Source organism: Setaria viridis, chromosome 2, assembly GCF_005286985.2.
Source record: "Setaria viridis chromosome 2, Setaria_viridis_v4.0, whole genome shotgun sequence".
Lineage (NCBI taxonomy): Eukaryota > Viridiplantae > Streptophyta > Magnoliopsida > Poales > Poaceae > Setaria > Setaria viridis.
In genome coordinates, this window is record NC_048264.2 from 15,063,425 (window position 1) to 15,076,012 (window position 12,588).

Sequence of the window (12,588 nt, forward strand, 5' to 3'; positions counted from 1 at the left end):
GAGAGCATTGCTGCAATCAGATCATGTGGAATTACTTGTGCATTATTTTTTTGGAGAGCAATTACTTTTGCATTAGTTGCAGCATACTTTGTACAATTTTGATGAGCTATACTGATTTGAAAGATACTGATCTGAAGCTTACCCCAAAAATCACCGCAGATTTTAATTCCTTTTGTTGCCTGTGCAAATGCAGGCACCACGGCCAACCGCTCCTGTCCGGCAGGGCCAAGTAAGGCGTGGCGGAGGGATGCTTCAACGGCGCATGGTGGTCGTCGGCGGCCAGCACCCTCAATGGCCCGGCGGCAACCACATGCCTCAATGGACCGACGGCGGCACAAATTTGCAGAGGTGCAGCGTCGACGACCTCGACCTGGCCAGTGGTCCTCCGATGGCAGCCCTTGCCGGCGATGATTTCAATTCCGTATCTAGTGACCCCTATGCTGCCTTCGAACAAGCAGTCAACGACAACTCATTTTTCATTTGGGAATAGTATGAATCATAAGTTACTCATTTCAATTCTCTAGGGTAATCCGAATTAAGCATTGCCTGTCGGCTTATTAAAGTTTATATCTCAGAGTTGATGAGTAAGAGTTTGACATGCAAGCATATTGGCATTGTCTAATATTGTCCTATGAATTTTACCTATTAAAGCAATGCTGTTGTCTGATGCAGCATATTACCATTTGAGTGAAATTGTCTTACTGAATTAACTCAGTCTTACTAGGCAGTAGAAATTGTTGGGTTAGGATTGTGATGGCTGCCACTGATGGATGTTAAATGTCACTGGTAATTTTTTAGACCCCTGCTAAAATTCTTGATGTTTATTTTCTACCTACTGGCAGGAAATGGATATTTTTCCAACATGATGATGGATGAAACCAATCTAGGGGATTCTGATTATTATAGCAACACATTTGTTGACCAACAGTCACAGGCAATTGAAGTGGGTCCAATAGCCCCCTCCGCGAGACCAAACCATAAGAGATCAAAGAATTTCAGTGACCATGAAGATGAGATTTTGGTTTCAGCGTGGCTGAATGTAAGCTTGGATCCGGTCGTAGGCAAAGATCAAAAAGGTGGCAAGTATTGGTCTTGTATCTATGAGTACTTCCATGAACACAATACGTGCACCTCAAAGCGTACCATAAATTCTCTCATGCACCGATAGGAGACCATACAAAAATGTGTGAACAAGTTTTGTGGATGTCTAGCACGGATTGAGTTAAGGTGTCAGAGTGGTAGTACAATGAAAGACAAGGTACTTACTCACTACGCAATACCACGATTTGTTTTGACTATTTTATTTTATATATCGTATATGAATATCCCTTGTATGTTGGTGCATGTAGGTTGCAGAGGCATGTGCTTTGTAAAAGTCCAAAGACGAACATCAGAAATTATTCCAGTTCATGCATTGCTGGAATAAGTTGAGAACACAACCAAAATAGCTTTCTAAAATTGATGAATTGGTTGCTGCTAAAACATCTAACAAGAAGCAGAAGACAAGCTCAACTGTTGACCCGAGTGCAAGTTTACTTAGTGACATAGGACAAGGTGAGGTTCAAGCTCTAGAGGATAATGCATTGGCAAGACCAATTGATAAGAAGAAGGCAAAAGCAGCATTGCTGCAAGAGAAGAAAAAAAAGTGTGACAACAACCTTAGAAAATATGTGGGTACAGAAGAAAGAAACTGATGGGGAGAAAGAGCTAAAAAAAGAGGAGACGTTCAATAAAGCTTTTGCTTTTGAATAGGATTGAGTTGCAAATGAAAACTACTTCTTGAGGTTAGGAAGCAGGAGGTCCAGTTGCAGAAAAGGAGGGATGAAGATAGGATTATGATCATGGACCTTACTGCCATGCCAGATGAGTAAAAGAAATACTACATGTGCTTGCGGGCTGAGATCATGAGCCGAGTACTTAATTAGAATTTGATTCTTCTAAATAGTATTAGTAGCTACTGTGATGTTTTTTTTGATATGGTATTGTGTGATGTTCGAAACTTAATTAGTATTTGAATCTTCTAAAGTGTAGTATTTCCATATGGTACTGTGTGATGTTCGAAACTTAATTAGTATTTGAATCTTCTAAAGAGTAGTATTTCCATGTGGATTTGAAGCGTCTTGTGTTGATTTTAATGTTTGCTCAGTCAATATTATTAGTGATGTTTTGTTCTATGTTGAGCCAGCGGCTGCAGGTTGCAGCATCTGCTCGAAAGAAGCATATATTACAGCCTGATCATCTTCAGTAATAATAGAGAACCTGAAATCCCCTGCAAACGTGCTATTCAGCTCCCAAAATGGAAAAGAAACGTGCTATTCAGTAATAACCAAAAAGAAGTCCGGCGGCGTGCCGTGACGAGGGCCTGGAAAAAAGAAGCCTGGCGATGAGCGAGGGGTCCTAGGCTGCTGCAAAAAAAAATCCTAAAATGGACCCAAATAACGACGTGGTCTCATTTGAAATATTAGGAATTTTAGTGTTCTGCTGTGGGTTGATATATTTTTTGGAGAAATTTTTTTAGCATAGCTCCCAATATCTTATTTTGGGGAAGAATTTTTTTGGAACTCTTGGAGTTGCTCTAAGGGGGTGTCTGATACCAGGGGCTAAAATTTAACCAATTCACATCGGATGTTCGGATGCTAGTTAGGAGGACTAAATATAAGCTAATTATAAAACTAATTGCAGAATCCCCAGGCTAATTCGCAAGACGAATCTATTAAGCCTAATTAATCCATCATTAGCAAATGGTTACTGTAGCACCATATTATCAAATCATGGACTAATTAAGCTTAATAGATTCGTCTCACAAATTAGACTCCATCTATGTAATTAGTTTTGTAATTAGACTATGTTTAATACTCATAATTAGTATCTAAATATCCGATGTGACAGGGCTAAACTTTAGCCCCTTGAGCCAAACACACCCTAAAGTGAAATAGGGCCTAAAGCCAAATGCGTGTTTTTGTCAAGTCGGGAAGGTAAACCCGTCGTGGGCTTGGTCCCCCGCGACGCAGGGTTTTGGCTCCAATACCCCCTATCCACGTGTTCCCAAATGAAGCCTGCATAGAAATCCTATCCAATTATCCATCTTCCGGAAGAAAGAAGTGAATTTATTTTGGTGTTTGACATTCGTGCTTCCACTACTGGCCTTTGGATCAGCTACTTCTTCACCCCCTCCCTCCTAACCCTAGACGTGACTTCTGCGCACCGCGCCGCCGCTGTCCTCTCGCACCGTGAGAAGCCAAGGGATTAGGGCTTCGGGGTTGATAATTGGGGTTCTCCAGGGTCTGCAGGCTTAGAAAGGAGCTTGGGAGCCGCCGATTTGCCTGGCGGTGGTGGCAGGCGAGATGATGGTGGGTCGTTGATGGGAAGACATCCGGATGGGCAAGGTTGACAGCGGGTGTGGCGATTTGCCTCGGTTATTGGTGGGCGGTGTCGGCATGGCGGCGGCAGGAGGTGGGCAGCGCGGTGAGGTGGTGGGAGCCGCTGGCCACAGGTGGAGGAAGGGAAGGGAGAGCGTAGTGGGGCAGCTGCGGCGCTGGTGAGGCGCCAGCGGCTGTGGCGGGAAGTGGCAGGACGGGCCGGAGGCGGGGGCGACCTAGTTGGACGCTGTAACATCCCACTTTTAGAGCATTTAAAAATACGAACTTTTAAAAAAAATTCTTTAAATTGAACACACTTTCTTTTCCCCAAACATTTCAACTCTTTTTATAAATAAAACTTGCATGAATTAGGAGCATATGTGTTGTACTGGAAGCTCTAGGAATTCCTAGACTATCTTTTTTTCCCAATTCTTAGCAAAACCCTCAATAAACTCTTCCTATAAAACCCCTAGAATTAATATCTGAACCCTACTATTAATCCTATTTAAATCCTATGTCAACTCCTTTGAATATTATCCAAATATCATATTCAAATTCTTGACCTTGTCTTTTCATCAACGAAATCTTAAAAGCCTTTTCGAAACTTTTCTAAAAACTCTAAGCCTAATATTCAAATTAATATTAACTTCTAAATCAAACCCCCAATACAAACCCTCATCCATCCTAGTCATATCTTAAACCCATCTTAAAAAGGCCGATTTCTAAGTTCTAACCAAGCCCACACTTCAAACTCTATCTAAGTTTGAAATCCAACTTAAATTTAGAACCAAAACCCTTTCAAACAAATGGAAAATCCTTTTAAACTCTCGTGGGCCAGCAACCCACCATTTTGCCTGCTCCTGTTTCCGGCCCGACCTTCCACCTCTCCCGTCGCTAGCCGGCTTGCTCCTCCAGTCAGCCCAACCCCACACCAGCCCAACTCTGTGCTGCGGCCCAGCCAGCCCACATGGCCCAGCTCGGCTTGCACACGCTAACACCGGCGGCGGTGGCGGGGATTTCCCCTAGCGCCGCTTCGGTGAAACTCCACCGCCGCCACGGTAACCTGCCACGCGACCGCAGATCCACTCCTTCCCCTCTCCTCTTCCTTCCTCCCATTCTCTACCGACCAAACCATGTGCGCACTGCCTTCCCTGCCGCCTCACTACGCCACTGCCTGCCACCACTGCCGCCCGCCTTCAGCCCCAATCAGGCACCCCCATCCCTAACAACTGCGTCAGCTCGCCCATGCCAGAGCGAAGCTCCCGACCACCTTATCCACCCCGACCACCCTACACTTATCCCCCACTGCCAATAATTCCGGCCACCGGGACATTCCTTCTCCCCTCCCTCCTTCCTGCGCAGCTAAGCGTGCTGGTTGGCCTCATCCGTTCCAGGTGACATGGCCACCTCCTGTCTCCTGGCTATAAATAGCCTCACTCTCCTCCCCAGAGCACACACCTCCGACCGGCTGCACTCACTCATTCCTCCCGCGGTGCTCCGGCCTCCTCCCTACCTCCACAATATCACCAGCATGCTCCCCTTGCTCTCCTCTCTCCTCTGGTGGTGGCCATGAGGTCAGCGACGACCGGGACCTCCAATTCGGCGAACTCCCGATGTCCCGCCCGGCCCCAGCATAGCCCCGGATGTGCCGTCAACTTCCATCCTGTAACATCCTTGGTAATTAGAAAAGCAAATTGAGAGTAATCAAGTGATTAAGCAAACAAATCATACTACACTCAAATTTTCCACTTGCCAAAATTCAAAAGAGTTTTCAAATCTCTAACGGTTGAAAATGTCCTAAAAAGCACCTTTTGGGGGCAGGAGTTGAAAACCAATTTTTATATAAGAACTTAACTTTTGGCCAATATGAAAGTTGTAGAACTTTTAAAAACAAAAAACTTTTGTTATTTGAGCTTTCACTTATTTGGAGTGGAAGACACTCAAAAATGAAACAAAGTTTGGCCAGAGTGGGGCAAGTTCAATTTCAGCCAAGCCAGCATTCCACCAAAGTTTCACCCAACTTATCTCAAATTGTGTTGATAATTTCACCCATAGGCTTTTGTAGAAGTTGAAGTGTATAGTTTAGACTACAACTTTTATATTTGAAGTTTTTGAAGTTTGAAATTGAAATTTGGAGAAAAACCAGCTTGAAGTCCCTGCCTACACGCACGCACACGAACGCAGCTCACCCGGTGTGCGGTCACCATGCGCGCCGCGTGCGATGTCGCCACGCGGCGCCGCCCGCTTGGCACAGCCCGTCAGCCACTCACCGCCAGCGATGGGACAGCACGTCCCCGGTGCTCACCCAACCGCACGCGTGCGTTATCCTCCCCCTCCGATCGGCCAATCTCCCCCGACTAGTGCCCAGCGCGCGAGCCACGCCCCTTGCTCGGTTCGCCGCCACATCGCCACCCACCCTTGGCACTCCTCCACCCAGCCAATGCCGTCAGTGATGTGACCCAATGCGCGCCCCTCTTTTCCACTCCACACACGAGGCAAACCAGATTCTCCACGTGAGCAATCCTTCTCCGCTAATCCTTGCTGCTCACCCATGCGTGCTCGCCGCCATGGCCAACCGCCGCGCTGGCGCCTCTGTTCCGCCAGTCGCCGGCCAGCTCCTTCCCCACCCAATCACCACCTGAGCTTCCCACGACTCCTAAGCCTTTCCTCACCCTCCTGCTGCCACTATAAAAGGAACCCCTCGCCCGCTTGCCGGCACTACTCGCCGCCCTTGCTCCTCGCCGCGCCACCCATGCCACCTCACCATCGAGCATTCCTTTCCGAACCCCACCAGTGCCCCAAAGCCTTCCAGTCGACCACCAGTGCCCCACTCCAACTCTCTGAGCAGCTCCGCGGCCAGCTCCGCCATCGCTGTCGCCAGAGCAGCAGCGCCTCCACCGCACCCACTGCCTCGCCGTCGACAGCCGCCACTGGCCACCCTCCGCCCGCGAGCCCCCCACAGCGCAACCACCCTAGATGAGCCCCTAATCACGCAAGTAGCCCTAGCTCACCCCCTCCCCGTCAGACTTTGCTGGAATTTCGCAGGCAAGCCGCCGGTGAAGCCTGAGGGGGACATTGCAAGCCCCCAATTAGTTCTAGGGTTTAAACCTTGAAATGGAAGGACCTGGTTGTGAAACTTTAAAATTCTCAAGGGCTTGGGTGTAAAACGCGTTTATCCTTTTTGGTTTAAAATTGAATAAAAAGGCTGAAACTTTGAAAATGTGTAGAGAAATGTAGAAAAATGCTAAAATTGTGAAACTAATTTTGTTGGACTCCAGATGATGTCTAGTTTCAATGAAAAATATTCTTGAGCATGTTAATATTCTGCATGTCACATTAGATTTTATTTTGTATAAAACCCAATAAATACCTTATAAATCATAGAAAGCTCTGAAAAATATGAAACCACTTTTGTTAGTTTACTCTTGGCATGCTTGTTCTAGAGTTGTAACTTAGGCTATTATATTAGATGATAATCACACTATTTTAAGTTCAAATGCTTAAATGCTAAGTTGGTTGGTTTAATATTCAGAAAGAGGATAACTTTCCAATTGAACGTTGAGCAACCCCAAAATGACCCCACCTTTCTTCGTGAATTCTAAGTTATTAAAATCTTATATGTGTAAACAATGACCATCAAAATCAAGTTCGAGTTTTAAATCGCAACACACCTTACTTCACAAAGAAATAAAAGTTCGAAATCTTGTCTAGGTAAGTGTGGTCGAAATGCAATTTTATACTGCAATAGATCGTGAAATGCAACCTGCATATGAAAACATGGAAAATTGAACTCTTGTATATGCATATCGTTTAGAAACAAATCTCACCAACGGTACCTACGGGCTTGTTCCGGCAGCTGAGGAGGAGCTGTCTGCAGAAGTGAACCAGATCGATGTTGTGCAGGACCCCAGTCAAACTTCAAACGACCCTCAGTCTAACCTAGTACAGGAAGGCAAGCCTCGGAGCATAACCTTGTTTTCTAAAGTTGTGCAATACTCCTATTACTTATGTTCGTGCATTAAGTTTATAGGCGTTGTTTGAAACCCTAGTTGCATGATCCTAGGTACCTATGTTTGTATACTAGTATGATAGGTCGAATAGTTGCAATGCTAAATAGGGACTCGGTAAAAGTTGAGTGATTTCCTGTCACTCGCAAGTTACAGGAGTTGCCTATTTACTTATGTTGAAACCACAAGGATGACGGGCGGGGCCGAGCAATATGTTCTGAATTGGTGGATTGCCCCGTCTGTCTAGAAGAAAGTTGTTAAGGTCGAAATGTGTTTAGAGCTATGGTCAAGTGTTTGAAAGTACTAAGCTCATACCTAGTTTGGGATAGGGAAGCCTAGTACCTGATTGAACTGGGATGTGGGCATACCTTCCCACTCTCTCTGGAACTGGGTTCCCTTGCTACATCATGTGGGTACAAGTGCAGTCACGGTACGGCGACGTTCCGGGACCATGGGGTATTGTATCCAAGGGAAGTGGCCTGACCACGTGCCTAGGGATTGATGGGGATAGCTGACATGTGTGGACCTGGTGCGGTGCGCATATGTCATGGGTTTAGGTTGACCTTGGAAGGTTAAGAAACTCGATTCGAATCGTCTACCTCTCACAGTTTGAGATTGCTTGACTGCACTTCTGCACTGAGTAAGAAAAAGAACAAGTATGATGAATAATACTGATGCTTGATTAATTTTGCTTGATCACCATGCTTACTTAGAATAAGTGCTTACTTAGAATGGATAATGAAATAGAACCTGATGCTAAAATTTGAAAGTAAGGACCTACTTTAGATGCTTTTGGAAAAACGAACCCCTCAGCCAAAAAGCCATGCACATCTAGAGGTCGGTGGAGTGGTTACCACTTGACGGGTAAGTCTTGTTGAGTATTAGTATATTCAGCCTTGCTTGTGGCTCTGTTTTCAGGGTTGGATATTAATGAGTTGGCTGCTAGTTTGACTTGGTTGACCCAGCTTCCTCTGCGTTGGATGCTCGAGTGGGACCTGTCCTCGGTCGGCGAGGAACGTGGTGTTTGATATCATGGCAATCTTCACCATGGTATCATGTATCAACCTAGACTAACGTTTTAATTCTGCTGCTTCAAACTCTGAAACTCTACTTTTATGCTTTTGAACTTCTGAGTTGTAATAACTGAATTTGGGACCTGTAATAATTATCTGGATTGTTGTAATCTCTAGACTCGCCTTCGTGTGAGAATGCTTTGTTTCGATCCGAGACAAGTGGTTTATCGCGTGAAACCCGACAAACTATCATTTTAATTTGATTAAAGTGACCATTCGCATTTGAAGCGAGGTTGAGTACACTTTAGCCAGATTAACTTGGGTGGTTCTGCCATAGCTCCCACCCCTGTCTCCCCTCCTCCCTTTCCTCTAACCTAACGTGCGGGCCTGGCTTAACGCTGTCAGGCCACCGTCACCCTACGCGCGCATGGGCTAGGTCCAATGGATCGCACGCACAGCCACGCTGGTCCACGACGTCACCCGAATCGGCACACAACACAGTGCGTCAGGAGGACCCCACCCGCGCCGCGTTAGCCCTAAAAAATTGCTAAAGCCCCCCCGATGAGTGTACCCACATCCTTGCTTGGAGCCTTTCTCCTTCCCCAAAAATTCCCAAAATTTCTCCAAAAATACTACAAAATAATCTAAGCACATCAATGTCCTTCTTAAATAGAAAATCTAGCCCCCAATTAAATAGAAAATCCTGTATAAGCATACCCGAAATTTCGCGTCTTGCCCATTTCAATTCCAAAAACCCTAAGGAAAATTCCTAAAAAATATCTTAGGGCAACCTAAGCTTATTTCCATGGTCACCTTGCCCGGGCTCCGCCTCAATAGCCGAAGTGAGTCTGTCGAGCAAGCTCTCACCTTGATTCTCCATCCGCCTAACCTTGCTCGAGCTCCACCCTAGCGGTTGAAGTGAGTTCATCGTGCAAGCTCTCCGGCTTCCACTTGATTTTGCCTGATTGCTATAACATCCCTAGTAATTAGCAAGAAAAATCTAGAGTAATCACAGTGGTTAAGCAAACAAATCATAACTAAACTCAAATTGCCACTTGTCCAGTTCAAATGCACTTCAATTGATCTAAGTGTTGAAAACACCACTAAAAGGCACTTCTTTGGGCAGGTTTTAAAAAACATTTATATAAGAGCTTAACTTTTGGCCAATATAGAAGTTGTAGAACTTTTTAAAACAAGGAACTTTTGTTATTTGAGATTTCTCTGATTTTGAGTGGAAGGCATTCAAATTTTGGATCAAAATTCAGCCAATTGGGGCAACTTCAAAAATCAGCCTAAGCCGGTGTTCTACCAAATTTTGCTCAGCTCAAACTCCAAATCGGTGGAGAATTTCACTAGTTAACTTTTGTAAAAGTTGTAGTCAGTCATGCCATCTCCAACTTTTATATTTGAAATTTTCAAAGTTTGAATTCGAATTTTGGAGAAAACCTAGCTCAAAGTCCCTGGCTACACACACACCCGCGACACCACGTGCACACGATCAGGGGTGATCATGCACGGCGTGTCGTGGCACGGCACATCGCGCTGCCCGCTTGGCGCAATGCCGCCAGCTAGTTGCCACTGGCGATGGGACGGCACATCCCTGGCGCTCGCCTAACCGCACGCGCGCGCCATCTTACCCTCCCGACCAGCCTATCTCCTCCGGCCAGTCCCCAGCCGCGCGCCCACACGCACCTACCAAGGCTTGCCATCGCGGCCACCATGTCGCCACCCGCCGCAGGCCTTTGACGCCCGGCCAATGCCCGCCGGTGACGTTTCCTGACGAGTGCGCCGTCTCGCCTACTCAGCGCGCGAGACAAACCAGCTACTCCACGCTAGGATCCCTCCCCGCCAATCCTTGCCACTCGCCCATGCGCGCGCACCGCCACGTCCAACCACCGCACCCACACTCCTGCTCCGCTAGTTGCCGGTCGCCTCTGTGCTCCCCGGTGGGCCTGAGCTTATCCCCTCCTCGCCCTCCAGCTAGCTATAAAAGCCACTCCTCTCCGAGCTCACCGGCACACGCCTCTTTCTCTCCTCCGCCGAAGCTCTACCACGCCGCCCGTAGGACCTCACCGTGGAGCCCTCCCCTCCGAGCACCTCCGCCGTTGCCTAAGCCCTCCGGTGGACCACCAGTGCCCCATACCACCTTCCAGAACCCTCCCACAGCCATCTTCGCCACCACCGGTGCCGAAGATGACGAGCCTCCGCCGTGCCCGAGGCCTCGCCGTCAAGCTCCACCGCCGATCACCCTCCCCCTTCGACGCCCACAGCCCACAGGCCCTAGGTGAGCCCCTCATCACGCCCAGAACCTTCACTCGCCCCCTCACCGCTGGTGCTCGCCGGAATCAAGCTCGCCGCGCCGCTGGCCGAGCCTAAGGGCCACATTGCAAGCCCCTAATTCTTTCTAGGGTTTAAACCGTAAAAAGATAGGACCTAGTTGTGAAGTTTAAAAGTCTCAAGGGTCTGAATGTAAAACACGTTTAATCTTTTCTGTTTTAAAAGGGTTTAAAATGACTGAAACTTTAAAAATTTGTAGAAAATGGTAGAAAAATGCTAAAAATGTGAAATCAATTTTGTTGGACTCCAGATGATGTCTAGTTTGACAAAAAAATATTCTTGGACATGTCACTGTTATGTACTTCACCTAGGTTTTATTTTGTATAAAAGCTAATAAATGCATTATAAATCATAGAAAACTTAGAAAAATATGAAACCACTTCTGTTAGTTTACTCTTGACATGCTTGTTCTAGATATGTAATTTATGCTTCTGGTTTAAATGATGATCTTACTATTTTAAGTCCAAATGCTTAAATGCTAAGTTGATTGGTTTAAAATTTAGAAACAGGATAACTTTCCAAATGAATGTTGAGCAACCCCAAAATGACCCCCACCTTTCTTTGTGAAGTCTAAGTTGTTAAAACCTTATATGTGTACACAATCACCATCAAGTTAAGCCCGAGTTTTAAATCGCAACACACTTTACTTTACGAAGAAATCAAAGTTTAATTCTTGTCTAGGTGAATGTGGTCAAAATGCAATTTATACTTCTGCAATAGATCATGAAATGCAACCTGCATGTAAAACCATGTAATTGAAATCTTACATATGCATCTCATGTAGAAGCAAATCTCGCTAACGGTACCTACGAGCTGATCCCGGAAGCCGAGGAAGAGTTGCCAGTTAAGGTGAACCAGATTGAGGCCGCACAAGACCCAAGTCACGCTTCAAACGAGCCACAAACTAACATAGTATAGGAAGGCAAGCCCCGGAGCATAACCCTGGTTTCCAAATTATGCAATACTTTTGTTACTTATATTTGTGCATTAAGTTCATAGGAGTTGCTTGAAACCTTCGTTGCATGCTCCTAGTACCTATATGTTGAATACTAGCATGATAAGTCGAGTAGTTGCTACGCTAAATAGGGACACGGTAAAAGTCGAGTGATTTCCTATCACTCGTGAGCTATAGGAATTGCCTGTTTACTTATGTTGAAACCATAAGGTCGATGGGCGGGACCGGGCAATTGGATCTAAATTGGTGGATTGCCCCGCCTATATAGAAGAGGAATGTGCTAAGGTCGAACCGTGTTGGTGATTGTGGTCAAGTGTTTTAAAGTACTAAACTTATACCTAGTATGGGATGGAGAAGCCTAGTACCTGATCGAATCGGGATGTGGCATACTTGCCTGCTCTCTCTGGAACCTGATTCCCCTGATGCATCATGTGGGTACAAGTGCAGTCATGGTACGGCGATGTTCCGGGACCGTGGTGCATTGTATCCGAGGGAAGTGGACCTGACCACATGCCTAGGGATTGATGGGGACAACTAACATATGTGGACCCGGTGTGGTACACATATGTCGTGGGTTTCGGTTCACCTTGCAAGGTTATGAAACTCAATTCAAATTGTCTGCCTCTCACAGTTTGGGACCGCTTGATCACTATGCTGCACTGAGTAAGAAGTAGAACAACTATGATGATAAATATTGATGCTTGAATTAAATTGCTTGATCACCATGCTTTCTTAGAATAAGTGCTTACTTAGAATGGATAACCAACTAGAATTTGCTGCTAAACTTGAAAGTAAGGATCCACTTTAGACGCTTTTGGCAAAAACAAACCCCTCAGCCAAAAGCCTTGCATGTCTAGGAGTCGGTGGATTAGATACCACCTGACTGGTAAGTCTTGCAGAGTATTAGCATACTCAGC